The sequence below is a fragment of the Dermacentor variabilis genome, chromosome 11, assembly GCF_050947875.1.
Source record: "Dermacentor variabilis isolate Ectoservices chromosome 11, ASM5094787v1, whole genome shotgun sequence".
NCBI classification, from domain to species: domain Eukaryota; kingdom Metazoa; phylum Arthropoda; class Arachnida; order Ixodida; family Ixodidae; genus Dermacentor; species Dermacentor variabilis.
The window spans coordinates 29,146,996-29,157,864 of record NC_134578.1 but is presented as its reverse complement, the minus strand read 5'-3'; the positions used below and the strand labels follow the sequence as shown (position 1 = coordinate 29,157,864).

Sequence of the window (10,869 nt, the reverse complement as noted above, 5' to 3'; positions counted from 1 at the left end):
CCGTGTATGAAAGAACAGAGTATTTCACCTGACGTGGTTCCGCTAGGTAGTGACTTGGGAGCTGCACAGACGTTGGTGACGCGATTGATGCAGCCATCGCTATCCCTAGTGCTGCGTAAGGCACACTAGGGGATAGCGAACGATGCGCCCACTGGTCGACGCATCTTTGGCTCTTTGACCCGTTTCCGTTGGTCGGTCGGAGGTTGAAACAAAGGCGCAAATGGGAACGCCAACTGTCATTACAGCAGAACGCCAACTGTCATAACTTCTTTGCGAGAACAAGGTAAAATCAGGAGCTAACATTTGGACAAGTGGACTTGCCTTCTTCAAGGTACCATGAAAAAGAGAAATCCACTGGTCGAAACGTTGGCTCCTGCTTTCGTTTTGTTCTCGTTTCGCTCATCGTCTTGAATTTCCGTCTCCCGACTTCCCCCCTGTTCTCCCAAATCTAATTAGCGACACACATGCCGTTCACGTTAACTACCGCTAGAGATGTGTTGCTTAGCGTCTTCGTTCTTTGCGGAACACGCAGTTAAGCAACGAGCGATACCAAAGTGTCCCCACCGCAGCAAATATAGGTTGTCAAGCGCATTGTTGCCTTATTAAAGCAAATATCTTTCTTGACGCGAACGGCCATTCACTTACATTGACAATCGTCGTGGATGGTTTCTGCGGGAATTCGCTTTTGAAGTTTTGCACGTGTATTAGAACATTTATCGAATGATTGGAACGGCATCAAAAACAATTGCTATAAGAAACGCCAATAAACGCGTTTCTTTTTGCAGGCGTTAGACACTACTGAAAGAACTTGGATATACGCTCGTACTTATACAGGACAATCGGATTTATACTGCAGCTATTATTACAAAGACTTGCTGATGAGAACAGCTGACTATTATGTTTACTTTTTCTTTTATGGAAATCGTTGGTAAGCACACTACTGCGGAATATTTCTTCTGTGTTGACCTGCACTGCAGAGTTAAAAGATATGTTTTTTTGCACACCCTCTGATCAAAAGCCACAATTTTATATTCATGATGCCAATGTATAACAATTTTTTTATGCATAATGGTCAAAAGTTCTGGAACATCATGACAAAAAGAAACAAGCTTTGTAACCCGTTCAAAGTGATAAGTTGGTTTGTATTTCTTTCCGGAAAGAACCAGGAGTTCCCAACTTATTAGCGCTCGCCGTTACGCGACAGAAAGAAAAACAAACAAGTGCGTGGCTGACAAGTGCGTTCAAAGTTTTCAAAGTGCCTTTTTTTCCTGTACAAAACATATAAACAATCACTCTGAAGTGATGAAAACCTGAGGTAATGTTTGGGAGCTCGTCATGTATGACAGTGCGTTGTTATGACAATACATTAATTAAACAATCGTCGTCCACCGAATTCAAGGTATATCTAGTTTTCTACAGGACAGTATGCCCACTACAGTGAAGGTACTGCCAGGGGCTCTTGAGCGCAATTGTATGCATAATGTGTGCTTGCATATCAACGAATGTTTTCGGGCTAGTTTGTCAATACCTGTTGGGATTTGTCTCACAAATGCTTAGCGTAAAGAAAGAGACGGCGCTCTTTCTATCGGCCTCTTCTTTCATACGCGTACTTTTTATGCCATAAACATCAATACTGCAATCCAACAGTTCGACGGAAGCCCGTCTGGTCGGGATACACGATGACAAAGGAAGACGTACACCGACCAAGTAAGCCTTATTGAAGATAAGACGTTTCGGCTTCCACACAGAAGCCTCGTTCACAATCTCAGTTTACGATTCACAATCAACAATCACAATCAACAATCGCAATGGGCAATCAACAGTATGCTTGCTTTTGTGTTTGTGTGCGCGTGACACCGTTCTTTGTTTGGGGGGGGGGAGGTGTAGCGCCCATGTTCTCTTAAGTGTTGGACAACCTAAAAGCACTTCTTGTTGGGCTAGCTGGTAGCTATTCATTATAAAATATGAAGACGCCAAATAAACAGACGCACACAAGAGAAGAAAACGGGACAGGACGCCCTGTCCCGTTTTCTTCTCTTGTGTGCGTCTGTTTATTTGGCGTCTTCATATTTTATAATGAATTGCACAACCTAGTCTGACGAACATTATTCTGCGTATTGTAGCGTTGCTCATGCAGCTGCTATTGCTCACTTATTTTCCTACAAACTATATGCTGGTGTCAGAGATGATACGCTTTGGTGGCTTGCCGTTACAGAAAGGACAAAGAAAATATTTTAGCCCTAGAAGTCACCAGCTGTGATACAGGTGGAGAGAGCCACGTATTGGTCATGAATCCTTTTTACGTTATTCATATTCCTACTATGATTGCAGGTGCAAGATATTGCAATATGCTGAGCTTTACAGTGAGTGCCGCCAGAGACTTGCATGTATGGATATACATGAGAATGTAGGTAAGAATATGCGCGCTGATGCCTCTCTCTTCAAGCTTAAATGTGTTTGAGCTAACTTGTCGAATAAAAAATTACATAAAACAATGTAGCAGAAATATTGAGGCACAACCTATGGTTTAGGCCAAGAAAACACTAAGAGAAAACATGAAAACAGGCCGTCAGTCTACATTCTTTATAAAGCGAAAGTAGGCTCGTCCTGAATACGGGGGGTGTAGGGTATCATGAAAACTGAACCGACCCTGTGAAGAACATTTAGGACATGCGCTAAAGGAGAAACGTGACAAGGGGTAAGATGGTGGGAGAGGGCCGAATGAAATTTATGGGCTGATGACACCACTTAAAGGACTTCCCGCGGTGTTAAAGGTACGAAGTACGCATTTGACAATCAATTATCGATACATATGTATGGTCGTATGTATGTGGTAAGCCTGATTACGCGTCCACCCCTCATCCCAAAACCACACTATCGTCGTCATCATCATCATCACCGGCCTGGTTACGCCCACTGCAGGGCAAAGGCCACTCCTATACTTCTCCAACTACGCCGGTCATGCACTAATTGTGGCCATGTAATCCCTGCAAACTTCTTAATCTCATCCGCCCACCTAACTTTCTGCCGCCCTCTGCAACGCTTCACTTCCCTTGGAATCCAGTCTGTAACCCTTAATGACCATGAGGTTATCTTCCCTCCTCATCACATGTCCTGCCCACAACCACATCGCATCGCGTTATTTCCCAAACTCAATAAACCTTATCACGGCTCATGAGCTTTTTTACATGGCCACTACCCATTGCCCGAGGTAGCTCTTCGGACAAACGAGAACTCCAAGTGCATTGCAGGTGGCAGGCATTCTTTAATGGGGACTGCAGGAACTGTTGGGATGAACAAGCGCGATAGAGGTCAGCCTGTTTATCCACAAGCCCGCCGCCGGCATTCGCTTCTCATAGCTTTGTCGTCACTTGACCTTTCATTAACACGAACTATCTGCGCCACCGACGCTGACTGAACGCGTTTGCAGAAACTAAGTGAAGACAGTGTACGCCTTACTGTTGGGTAAGCATTGAGATCATCATCATCATCATCATCATCATCATCAGCCTGGCTACACCCACTCCAGGGCAAAGACCTCTCCCATACTTCTCCAGCTACCCTGGTCATGTGCTAATTGTGGCCATGTTGTAGCTGCAAACTTCTTAATCTCATCCGCTCTCCTAACTTTCTGCCGCCCCCTGCTACGCTTCCTTTCTGTTGGAGTACAGTCCGTAACCCTTAATGACCATCGGTTATCTTCGCTCCTCATTACATGCCCTGCCCATGCCCATTTATTTTTCTTGATTTCAACTACGATGTCATTACCTCGCGATTGTTCCCTCACCCAATCTGCTCTCTTCTTATCCCTTAACGTTACATCCATCATTCTTCTTTCCATAGCTCGTTGCGTCGTCCTCAATTTAAGTAGAACACTTTTCGTAAGCCTCCAGGTTTCTGCCCCCTACGTGAATACTGGCAAGACACAGCTGTTATACACTTTTCTCTTGAGGGATAATGGCAACCTGCTGTTCATGATCTGCGAATGCCTGCCAAACGCACCCCGGCCCATTCTTATTCTTCTGATTATTTCCGTCTCATGATCCGGATTCGCAGTCACTACCTGCCCTAAGTAGATGTATACCCTCACTACTTCCAGTACATCGCTACATATTGTAAACTGCTGTTCTTTTCCGAGACTGGTAAACGTTACTTTAGTTTCCTGCAGACTAATTTTTAGATCCACCCTTTCGCTTTGCCTCTCCGGGTCAGTGAGAATGCATTGCAATTGGTCCCCTGAGTTACTAGGCAAGGCAATGTTATCAGTGAATCGCAAGTTACTAAGATATTCTCCATGAACTCTTATCCCCAATTCTTCCTAATCGAGGTGTCTGAATACCCCCTGTAAACGCGCTCTGAATAGCATTGGAGAGATCGTATCTCCCTACCTGACGCCTTTCTTTATTGGGATTTTGTTGCTTTCTTTACGGGGGACTACGGTGGCTGTGGAGTCGCTATAGATGTCTTTCAGTATTTTTACATACTGCTCGTCTGCACACTGATTCCGTGACGCCTGCATGACTGCTGAGGTTTGGCCTGAATCAAACGCTTTCTCGTGTTCTCGAAAGATCGCATGGTGACACACTCAAGCTTACTCGGTGTTGAGGCGTAAACACACAGGTCAGTAATGGGAAGTTTCGAACGACGTGACAATTGCGCTCTTCGGCAGTACAAAGTGCCCTCTAACCAAACATGGTGAGTGGTCTTTCAAGAAATAGTCTGAAGCACTTCCCTGCTTTTCGCTGTGTCCTGTGCTCGCCTTGGTTTTGTGCGCATTAGTCATTGTGTACTGCTATAATTATGCTATAATGAACACTTCACGGCATCCATGAATTTATTTCCGTCTTCTGAAATTGGAACGTGCGGTATCTTATCAAGGGACACACTTCTCTAATAAGCCTCCTTTTCTTTGTCTCCGAACTTTTATTGTTCGCCTGGGTTGCCCCGTTGCCTAATATGGTAATGAAATGCTTCCCCCACCCCCTAAGCACATTTTCGCGTAATCTTTGTCGCACAATGTGACCCAAGTAGACAACAGGCATACGCTGCCAACACAGGAGCGGGGCGCTTGAGATACTGGATATCTTCACGCACGATCGGTGGCTGGTGTAAGAGCCGCCTTAGCTCGAAATGTCCGGACAGAGGCTTCCTCCACCCGAAAAAGGTTTTGGGGAAGGAACCAGACACGCGAAGGGATAAAGGAACACCTTTCCCACTGGATGATAGAGATGGGGTCAAAAGTAAACGTAAAAAGGAGGAATTGTAGATGGCAAGTATGAGCCAGCATTGCATTGCACAAGATCATTATTATCGTCGTGAGCATGTGCCCGTACCCCGTGGAGAAAACCGTTAAATCTTGAAGACTGGTTCGCTACTTTACGTAGATGCTACAAGAATCCGATTTAAACTACGGTTTCCTTTTGCGCAGTGCTACCGTCAATAAAGCTTGTACTCACAGCTATAAAAAAAGATATGACATATTGTGCTTTCCCATGAGCTCAGCAGACTGCAACAGCAGTTTTCAAAAACTTGCGTGGCGCATTGGTTTTCAGGAGACAAGGCTGTTATAAAATACTTTATGTATTGGAATTCTACTGAAAACTGTGGCATTTACACGTTAAATTTAGGTAAGTGCAAAGCTATTCCCTTACGTAACTAGTGATGGAGAAGGAACATGTGGACTGAATTATTGGTGCGTTATGCTTACATGGTACCCTTTTCCACTAACAAGTCTATCAAGTTGAACACTAGGTTACAGTGGCAATGTTTTCTGTCCTTATACCGTTTTTTTTACATCCCATCAGTGCGTTCATTAGCTGTTCATAATAAAATGACATGCTGTCACGAGAATTTACGGACTTTATTTTCCTAGTAGTGTAGCGATTGGTTCTTGCCGCCTCAATGGGGCCGAAAACATATTTCTTAAGCTATGTTCTAAAGAAAAAAACACAGCAGACTGGTGCGAATATTCACAATTGCACGCTATTCGAGCGAATCTGTTTGGTTTGAGCAGTTGTATAAGGAACTACAGTTACCTGAAACTAAACGGTGCACTTCAAAACGCTGCCCACTTTTGACTCGTCTATTTCAAACCTTGCCCACCCTTATTTCTAGCACTTGCTACAGCAATTTTTCACAAATACCGTAGTTGTTCGACACACGTTTAAATTCACATGTTTAATTGCAATGACTTCTCCCTTGTTTCCTCTCTATTTGATCTGGCTGTCATTTAGGGTACTGCCCTGGAGCTGAATCCTTCGTACTTCGCTAAACAGGCTTATAATTCTCCACAGCACATGCATAAGAGATTTATTGCAAAGGCCACGATTAACCCATGTACATTGATTGGTGTGTAAATACCGCCCTAACTTTCCTGTTATTATAAGAAAATATAAACGCGCTACCTCACTTTGTGCACCACGGAACTCGGAAACACGTACGCGAACGTCGTACCACGGTGTGAGAGGAGGAAAAAGAAAGTTGCAGTAATTATTTGCCCAAGCCTCCGATTTGACCTGAAACACTAAAATCACTCCAAGTATGGCAACTCTCCCTTTTGCCAAATGTAAGCGTGGCATGACGTAGAGTTCTACCGGAACACAGGGAAGTGACGGAAAACGACCGCATAGTGCTTTGGAGCCTTTGCTGAAGGAATTTGTTGCAAAGGCCATATAACCTATGCACTTTAAGCTTCGCTTACGCATTAAAACCACAACTTTGCCCTCATTTTAACCAGATTGTTTTAAACAACATGCCTTGTTCGGCTTACCGAGCCCTCCTAATAGAAAAAGAATAAATACATAACGCTAACCTGGTATGACACATGGAAATATTAAAAAAAACGAGGATTCACAAAAAGTTTTTACAGCTGCACATAATCTAGGGAAGTTAAATTACCCCATGCACTAGCCTTATTATCCCCCTATTTCCGCCGAATGTGAGCTCGGTGTCATGGGCAGTTGTTTGATTGGAAAGCTCTGGGCAACATTACGGATGACGACCACATGGCACTCCAGAATGCTTCATTACTAAGTAATTTTCTACAAAGGCTGTATTAGCCTACACAGTCTAAAACATTATTTTACGTGGCCCAAAACGTGCTTGTGCCTTCGACTAAATATTAAGAACGTGCCTATCTTCATTCACCGAAGTGACCGAGGAAACCAGCTACACGCTGCGTGTACAACAGATGGAAACTGGGGGAAAAACGATTATAATTTTTGTGCTGTAGCGGGGTTAGCACATTGCTTCGACCATTTGCATACCATTTGAGAAACTTCCGATACGTGCGGGCGCGTCCCGTGCTCAGCAATATTTGTTAGACAGTGAAAAGTGGTCACCCGGAAAGATAAACAAGTACACGTGTCAATACTGCTGACGTTTCGCTCTAGGGAGCTCCTGAACGTCTTTTTTATTACACTGAAACTGATGCCCCGTGATAATTCGACGACGTTGTTTGAAACATGGCCGGAAATTAGAAACTTCGTTGCTTTAAAAAAAATCTGATTGAATGAATGAATACCTTGCATAACATTATTTTCTCGAACTCTCGATGAGCCAGCACCTCTTCGTTCATAGCGCTATGCCGTAACACCTGCTTTTTACTGTTCTGCTTTTCGCTCAAGGCCACGTTCTAATGCGACTGTTAAGAAGAATTCTCTCTCTACTCCACACATTGACAGGGCAGCGAGTTGGGATATTGGTGATGAGTAAATACACGGCGAAAGTTTGGTCCGGGCAAAATATACCATATTTTTATCATCTTAGAAGAGCAAATAACATGTTGAGTTTGAACTGCATGGAATAAGTGCGAGGCTGAAAAAAATGCGTATCAGTACTGCTAACATAGGACAATGTGGGCGGCGTAGGGTGCAGGATTGTGTAAGGAGACAACAAGTGTAAGTGAAATATGAATATCACTCAGTGAAATAAAGCCCTTCAGTATGTAACGAACACATGTAACGAACACATGTAACGAACACTGCACCAGTGCAGTCTACTTCTTGCACAGTCGCGGTCATGATGCCTTCATACTTTTCACTAACAGCTCATTCTATTTTATATAAGCGAGAATTTTTTCCCACTAAAAAATTACTTGAAAGTGAGAGCATTCCCCATTTCTACTTCCTTTGGCTTCGTCACAGTAGCGATACCGCTACATACTAAACGTTCACAATCTGTCGCAGTTTTCTATTTTGATGACATGTGTCTCACTCAACCAATCAACTTTGTCTTGTAGCCTTCATAAACTCATGGCTGGATATTTAGCATTGGGATGCGAAGTTCTTGTACTCAAAGGTTTTGAACCCGCCGTGGTTGCTCAGTGGCTATCGTGTTGGGCTGCTGAGCACGAGGTCGCGGGATCGAATCCCGGCCATGGCGGCCGCATTTCGATGGGGGCGAAATGCGAAAACACCCGTGTACTTAGATTTAGGCGCACGTTAAAGAACCCCAGGTGGTCAAAATTTTCGGAGTCCTCCACTACGGCGTGCCTCATAATCAGAAAGTGGTTTTGGCACCTAAAACCCCAAATATTATTAAAGGTTTTGACGGTCCTCTTACGCGGAGCCTCCGAGAACCCAATTGAGGTCAACGCCGTTGGTTTCGAAAACACGCACAAACTTTTAATGAAACTAGAAAGAGGCTTAAAATAAATAGACGGAAATAGAAAGCATAAAATAAACACTCAAGTGTTTATTTATCACGGACATCACGGCAGTAAGAAACACACTTGGGGCTAGTATGACGTTAACTAGTGCGCGTGTCCGGGCTTGCCACGACGGCAGGGACGAACAGTCTCTACGTGGAGACGCGGCGACAAGTTGATGAAAGGAGTGGCGCCGGTCTCACCAAAGGTCGGGGTATAGGATAGTTGACCTGGCGACCGGAGCGCGCCAACTCTGGCTTGGAGAGGTAAGGCAAGCGGCTTGGCGGCACCAGCACACGGCGGCGGCGGCGTTCTGGCCAGGCAGGTGGGCGTAGAACTCGGGCCCGTAGCCCGACTGCTCTCGTCCTGCCACCGGCACAGAAGCTCGCCGGCCTTAAGCAGCTGGCGGCACGCTCGGGTAGACTGGCGACTCGCAGGAACGGTTTGGCAGGAGGCCCCGGTCGGGTGAGGTCCTGGTGGCTCGGGTCCGGAACCCGACGGCCCGTCTTCAATACCCGGTCCGGTGGCCGACCTTCTCCTGGCGTCGCTTCCTGGAACTCTCCTGGCGTCTCCCCCTTCTGCCAGCGCGCCTCGCCTTTTCTTCCGCTCTGGCCCATTAGGCATTCTCCGATTGGCAGCCTGACGCCCCGTGGTCTTTCCTAATTGGTTGGCATTTTACTCTTGTTTTCTTTTTTCTTTGCGCCGCGCGTTGACGTGCAGGACGCTCTTCGGCGTCGTCGTTTTCCTCAAGCACGGAGTTCACCTCGGCGCGCACACTCCTTGTCGTCTGCTTCTGTCCGTCCCGACCACCGCACCATGTCGCGCACCACACACATCACAAGCATAAAGCGCTACCAATGATCTCCAAAGTATTTTCAGGGTATAGTCGTACCAAATAGTATATTAACTTCATGTCAATTTCTTTCAGTTAAATAAACCTGCCTCCATAATAGCAGCCATCAAATTCTTCCTCTAAGATCACGCTTTTGTGACAAAATTCGAAAGCATGCTCACTCGTTCAAATTTTGTTTTGCTTTACAGGAAACAGACGAGAGTGGGAGCTGCACATAAGAGATAGCGCACTACCACAGACACACCGTAAAAAAGCGTCCGCCGTGCCTTGTGCAACACAGTTCTTCCAGTATTGCCCAAAAGGCAACTACACAGAAATAGTTTATTACCTAAGCAGTTGCAAAGCAACCGCAGGCGAGTGGCCTCTGCAGTGTAAAAGCTGAGCAGATAGGTACAATTGTGTCATCACGCTCATTTACTTAATGCTGCGTAAATAAATCACCATATTTAACGCTCTAGACAAACTGACGTCCAAATTGTCAACCGAAATAAATGCGTCAAGGTGTAGTTTTTCCTGCATATGTAATAAAACATTTGTATGTGTTTTCTGGGCGTGTTTTTGAGCTTTAGATAGTTTCATTCATGTTCAGTCGGTACTTATTCTGCATATCCACTGAGTAAAACTTTCAGTTGTTAGTGCGCCCTGTGTACGTGTCGTTCTTCTTCGTCAAAGTCCTTTGTGTTTTCTGGCGCTCTTTTACTACGGATATGAACCAAATAGCTCCAAAATACATCTTAATAAGACCCAAAATTCGGTATAGCATGAACAAATGCACATTGCCATAAACGAGTGCAGCTCTAAAGGGAATATGCAATTCTTAACATCCCCTCTACCTTTAGAATAATCTAAATACAGGCGGTGAAACAGGAATATTTTAAAAAATTTGAATTATTTGACAATAGCTGCACAATAAACATCAGGAGTACGGTCATTTACAGTTTAAAAAGACACCGTAGATTGAAGCAATGATAGCGATAGCAAAATGCTTGACAGCTACACGGAAGAAACTCTGCAGATCTATTGGCCGCAGAAATTGCCAGTACACATTCACTTTGTCATTAAAATAACAAGCATGGTATCACGTGCGCCCTGGAAAACATGGACAGATCTCACTCGATGACTGAGAACACTCGCTGTTACAATGCTGGCATGATGAGGAGCGCAAGCAAAGGGGAGCGAACGCTCCGTGCTGCCTCTGGATTCCACACATCTCTAAAATATAAGCCTACGCAACCGTCAATTCCATGGCATCCTGGACTAGGATGACTATTCCATCGTCAGCTAATTTTTACAAATAAAGTTCATTCCTCCTCCTAGCGTTCATTTCTCCACTTGTAGCAATTTGTAATTTTGACTTCCGTTTTCATTA

At 44.8% G+C, this 10,869-nt stretch overlaps 1 long non-coding RNA gene across 1 annotated transcript; it reads left to right on the top strand.

Moving 5' to 3' along the window:
• Positions 1–758: 758 nt before the first annotated feature.
• On the top strand, positions 759–10,346 carry LOC142563721 (uncharacterized). The gene is made up of 3 exons (XR_012824397.1): positions 759–928; positions 5,553–5,627; positions 9,689–10,346. It is a non-coding gene; the product is annotated as an uncharacterized LOC142563721 (long non-coding RNA).
• Positions 10,347–10,869: the final 523 nt, after the last annotated feature.